The sequence below is a fragment of the Miscanthus floridulus genome, unplaced genomic scaffold (genome assembly GCF_019320115.1).
Source record: "Miscanthus floridulus cultivar M001 unplaced genomic scaffold, ASM1932011v1 fs_108_1_2, whole genome shotgun sequence".
NCBI classification, from domain to species: domain Eukaryota; kingdom Viridiplantae; phylum Streptophyta; class Magnoliopsida; order Poales; family Poaceae; genus Miscanthus; species Miscanthus floridulus.
Genome location: NW_027096196.1, coordinates 4,480 through 10,210, shown reverse-complemented (window position 1 = coordinate 10,210; position 5,731 = coordinate 4,480). Strand labels below are relative to the sequence as shown.

The 5,731-nt window shown below is 49.3% G+C and overlaps 1 long non-coding RNA gene across 1 annotated transcript; it reads right to left on the bottom strand.

Annotated features, from left to right (window-relative positions):
- Positions 1-2,174: 2,174 nt before the first annotated feature.
- Positions 2,175-3,092, bottom strand: LOC136530330 (uncharacterized). The gene is made up of 3 exons (XR_010777749.1): positions 2,859-3,092; positions 2,721-2,778; positions 2,175-2,618 (listed from the first exon to the last, which is right to left on the bottom strand). It is a non-coding gene; the product is annotated as an uncharacterized lncRNA (long non-coding RNA).
- Between the last annotated feature and the right edge of the window lie 2,639 nt (positions 3,093-5,731).

The window sequence follows — 5,731 nt, the reverse complement described above, 5'->3', positions numbered from 1 at the left end:
AATTTTTAACTATCATAGTACAAACTTTATACGATTAGATTTGTAAGGAATTATACTATCCAATGATTATAAGTTTATAATCATAAATAATATAATTTGTAAAGCAAATGAATGGTCAAAGTGTAATCGAGGAGACCATGTCATTCAAACTCGTGCCAGATAAAATGGAACGGATGGAGTATTTATTATTATTTTATTTGAAAATGAGAAAAATAGTCATCAAAACAAGCTCAAAGTAGGATATAGAGGTAACTTAAATAGTTTCAAAAATTCTGGAGGTAATTCGAAAAATAAAATAAAATCCAGGAGGTAAAGATGTCTTTTCCTGCCTTGCTGGATCGCTCGTAAGCGAAACAGTGACAGAGGGCAGCTGCGGCCTGCGGCCTGCGGCCTGCGGCAGTGTTGCTTGCTGGAGTTTTCGCAGCTGTCAGCTCACGCTCGCTGTCCGTTTGGCTCGGGTCTCAGCGCTTTGGGCCTGTCGTCTGCTACGTGTGCTCTTTTCACGGCATGGGCTGGCCTCACCCAACTAGGCCCAATCTTGTTTCATTTCTCCCGCTTCTACTTTTTCTTGTCACATTCAGATAACAAAGCAATTAGCTCAAATGGGCAAGGTGCATGCATTCATAAAGTCTGGTGGGTATGCATGCGCGTGTGAGCATCTGTACTGTGTTTTTGTTTTTGAAAAAAATAAAAGGTTTAGTTTTACTAGGATATTCCTATTTTTTTAAACGGAAAAGTACTTCCAAGTTCCATTAAGACGATATACACTCACAAGAAAAAACACGAGTGAGATTACGTTAGAGTCAGAGGGAAATCCGGCCACAAACTAATAATAGTATAAGAATAGCTCAGTTCTGTGAGCTATGCATGCACGTTGGCTTCGCGCCTTAGCATAACTCTCCTGCTTGAATAAAGCCAGCCCACATGAGAAATTTATAAAAAGCTTTGATGGGCACCGTGTCAATAACTAGAGCTGTTTCTTGGGATAAAAATGGATTATATTAAAACTTGGTGCAGTACACATGACATCTCCAAATTACATATGAAAAAAAAACAGAATAAAAAACAAACAATGTTCTATCAAGTTTATTCCCTAGTACTAGCTTTCAATGAAAAGTGCAGGCGGGATCTTTGTTTTAGAACAATCAGATTCGGTTTTTATCTCTTCAGTCGTACTTCGGCGCCCGGCCCCTTACATGGAATCGTGCATTTGGAAAAGTTGGCCTTATATTTTTCTCGTATTTCATCAGAAGTATAAGGTTCAAGGTCCTAACAGGACTAACATGATTGTTTAGACCCTATATTGCATGGACCCCAAAAATCAAGTCGCTGGAATTTTAGATTTTTTTTTCGATAACTGTAATGTTGATGATTCCAGATGTGAACTGTGCATGCGACAAACCTTGCCTTTTAGCCAACCACATGGACTAAACTATAGCCTAGTATACAACTACTGGGGCAGTTGGATCCGGCGACATTCAGGATCAGGTCCACACTGTATAACCGTGGATACTTTACTCCCCTACGTTATACTACTGACATATCACATGCCCCGTTCATTTGGAGGAATTTTGGAAAAATCTGGATGAATCTGGAGGAATTTGTGAGAGAAAAACATGGTTCCGGATGAAAAAAAAAAGCGGATTAAGCCGAATTTAAGGACACGCAAACGAGCCATATACAGGTCGTGGAGCTCGCATCGGTCGCCCGTTAGCCGGCCGCTGCTAGCTAGCTGGGCATGCACGATCGCACGTGAGAATCCCGGGCCCGCGCCGCATGTAGAACCAACGGAGAGGCGGCCATGCAGGCATGATGCGTGCGCCCCATGTGGAAACAGCTGCTGGTCCGCGCTGCCACGGCGCCGCCGGCGCCCAAACCGCGCGCGGCCAGCACAGCGCACGACAGCGCGCGGCGGCATCGATCTGCCTTCTCCACGTCGCGGCTGGCTTTGCCAGTCAAAATTTCTCAAGGCACGCACGCGCGCACGAGCACATGGAATCGGCGGCCAGCTGGCCCCGCCGGCTGAGTGCTGCACGGGACAGCCTTGACCGGCGACCACCACGCCCCGCCAGCCGCCAGGCCCCTACACATGCATGTCAAGGCATTGGCGCATCGCGCAGCATGGACGACGACATGTGAAATTGACAAATTGAAGGTGAGAAGAGAACCAGGGCCGTCTCAATAATTTTGAGGGCCCTCGTGTAAGTAAGGCACAAAGGGCCCAACAATCTAATCTTTCAAAATGACGTTTCAAATACATAATAGTACTACTAATAAGAGATAACTTGCAGTATATATTTAGTTCAATAAAAAATGACATTACATCGAATTGAAGAAGCAAAAAGAACGGCAAAATAAATATTATGGTTACCTCAAATGTAGTGTTTTAGTGCTTTTTAAAAGAACCGCCTTCGGGCATTTCTGTACCACCATCATTGCCATCAGCTTGTGCAATTATTGGTTGATCTTGTTCCTGCCTCTGATCTTGACTGACTTCGGCATTCATTGAACTTGGAAAAAAAACTTATGCATAGCACCTTTTTTTTTATTCTTTCTATTGATCTTCTAGTTTTCTCTGTTTCCTTGTTTGATAACGACAAATGTTTCTTTGGCGGCATCTATCATTTTCAAAAAATATAATTGAATTAGAATTTAGAAAATTAGATTCCTACAACTGATAACTGAACTGGAACTGCAAATTTGCAACTGCAATCACTTACCGTTGGCCACAGAGTCACGGAGCGCCGAGTGTCAAACTGACAAACTGATTCAACAAAACTGGAAAAAAAAAACTGATCAGGGACAGGGAGACATACAGCCAGATAGGGAACGCCAGAGGGCGGAGGCAAGACCAGAACCTGCTGATCGTGCGCTCGCCTTGTTGCTGAGTGCTGACCTGAAGGGCTGAAGGACTGCAGCATGCCGACGAGGTCACCGTGCCCACCGCCGGCCACCCTCAATCCGCAGAGATTCCCGCGAAGCACGCCGTCACCGAAACCGCAAAGGAAGTCGCGACTCGTGATGGCGAATACGAAGGGTCGCTCGCGACCAGGGATACGATCATACGAAGCGGCACCATCAAATGGACTGTATGAGCCTGTATACCCGTAGTAATGAGGGATATACTCATGGGCCCCCAACGCCATGGGCCCCCGGCCGTCGCACTCCCTGCACCTGCCTATCAGACGGGCCTGAAGAGAACACGGTGTGTACTAAAGATTTGACGCGCACCGGCCATCACTATTTTAAACTTATTTTGCTAAGAATGTAAACCCTAGGATGCTACCCTAGGATGCTACTACATAACACTACAAAGTTGCTGCCAAACTAGTAAATATCAACAACTCCTACACAAAAGATGAGCGCAAGAGGAAAGAAATATCTTACAAACATGTAAAAACGTGATACTATACTGGTAAATTATATGCGAAAAGTTGTATGTAGGATTCTTATGTTAATAGAAATAAAATGTGACATCTTGTCGGTGTTTTCGGACCACCGACGAGTAAATTCGCGTCTGGCTCGGATGGTGTGCTCGGAGAACACAAGGGTTTATACTGGTTCATGCGGAACGTCCCTACGTTCAGTTTTCTGCTGCTCATGTTACCGGCACTTGATTTGCAGTAGGGGTTACAGACAGGCGAGAGAGGGAAAGGATCCAAAGTCTCTGATGAAAGGAGTGAATGGGTGCGGAGAGCTCGATTGCTGCTCTTGTGCTTTTATCTCGTGGTTTGGTCTCGTGCCGATATGGATCCCCCTTCATGGGGTGCCCTGCTTCTCCTTTTATAGACGAAGGGAAAGTACGGGTTACAATGGAGGAAAAGGAGAAGAACGAGAGAGAAGAAGGCTTCTAGGATCGCCGGGTCCTTCTTCTTCTTCATGCGGGACCCGCCGATCCTGTAGATGTCAACAGGGACGGCTGCATGTCGTGGCCCTATTCGCCACTAGCGCCATGCGCAGGCGTCATCTGCCGGTCATGGCGTTCCATTTTTATCCCGGCGGACGTTGTGGTGAACTGACGCGCCTGTTAGCGTTCGTACGAGGGTTAGGCAGAACAACACTGGCACGCCTGACGCTGTTTTTTATGTGAATCCTCAGGTATGGCCTGTCATGGCCACGGGTTACATCGAGGTGTGCTAGTCTCTTCCCTGGTGTTAGAGTTTTGACCCAGACCCATACGCTTGGACCTGGAGTGGTTGGAGGCGGTATGGGTCCCCGTCGGACGAGACGGAGCCCGCGCCCAGGGGGTCGGGCGAGGCGGAGCCCACGGCCTTAGGTGAGACCCCCACGGCCTTAGGGTCGGGCGAGACAGAGCCCATACCTAAGGGGTCGGGGAAGGCAGAAACCGTGTCCTTGGGGTCGGGCAAGGCGGAGCCCGCACCCAAGGGGTCGAGCGAGATGGAGCCTGCGACCTTGGGTGAGACCCCCGCGGTCTTGGGGTCGGGCGAGATAGAGCTCACACCCAAGGGGTCAGGCGAGGTGAAAACCGCGTCCTTGGGGTTGGGCGAGATAGAGTCGGCACCCAAGGGGTCGGGCGAGGCGGAGCCCACGGCCTTAGGTGAGACCCACGCAGCCTTAGGCTCGAACGAGACCTTTTAATACATCTTGCTTCATCTAGGGAAGTCAGTGTGGGTGCTAACCTCCTTGCTTTGGGTATCCCTAATATCGATACCCGACAGTAGCCCCCCGAGCCTGTGAAGGAGTAGAATACTCCTTTGGAGGCTTTTTCGGACGGGAGGACTCTAAGGGCCTTGGCCTTCTTTTTGTAGGTCACGTCATGTCCTGGTAGGGCGGTGGTTCCCTTTTGTCACGACTGGTCTTCTTGGGGACATGTAACCGTAGGATTCGGGAGGTCGGAAAGATTTTTCTTGATTTCGGTCTCTAGGATCCGATCGGTCTGCCATCGTACTGCGACCGCGCGTTCGGTCTCCTTACGAGTCCGACTTTCCTCGAGCCCCCGCGCATAGCAGGGGTCCGATCGAGGGTTGGCTCATGTTTGTGATCATCATCCCTCAAGCATTTTTTTGATAAAATGGAGGGCTGAGTTGTGCCATGTTTTTCCTCGATGGATGAAACATGGTGCTCGGTGAGCTGTTAATGGGCTGGTCCGAGTGGGGCCTCGACTTCCCATTCACAGGGGTCTAGCATGGGTCAGCTGGTGACCGACTCAGACTCTTGGCGGTCAGTCCATATAGTTCTTGGGTCCGTTTAGCCGGTCCTAAGGGCTCGTTGCCTTTCTTCGAGGAAAAACCATGGAGTGGGAACCAACCCAGACTCGAACATAGGCCGGGATGCCTGCGGCGCTCGTGCGCCCGAGTACTGGCCGCTAGTGGGCCCATCCCTTTCCACCCCTCGCTCTTAGGGTGCCCCGGAGCGGCTGTGAACCCATCGGTGGGTTGGCCTTCGAACTCCTAGGCCTAAATGGGCCGTATGAGCGTTTTAGCTCTATATCCCTCCTTACCTATGACGGTTCTCGGCCCATCGATCGAGCAAACCGTCATCCGGCGTGTCCTTTGAGGGCACGGACAGCGATTGCGTGCGCACAATCTTTGGAGGGATGTGACATGACACGGCGTAGTGGGCGCGTGAATCAATGCGGATGGTTCGCCTTCTCGCCCTGTTCCACCTTATAAATAGCGGCCTCCCCTTCATGTTTCTGCACACCAAAACCATAGCCTTACCTTCTTTGTTTCTCTGTCACCACCGTTCAGATCTGCCGTGTTTGCTAGTC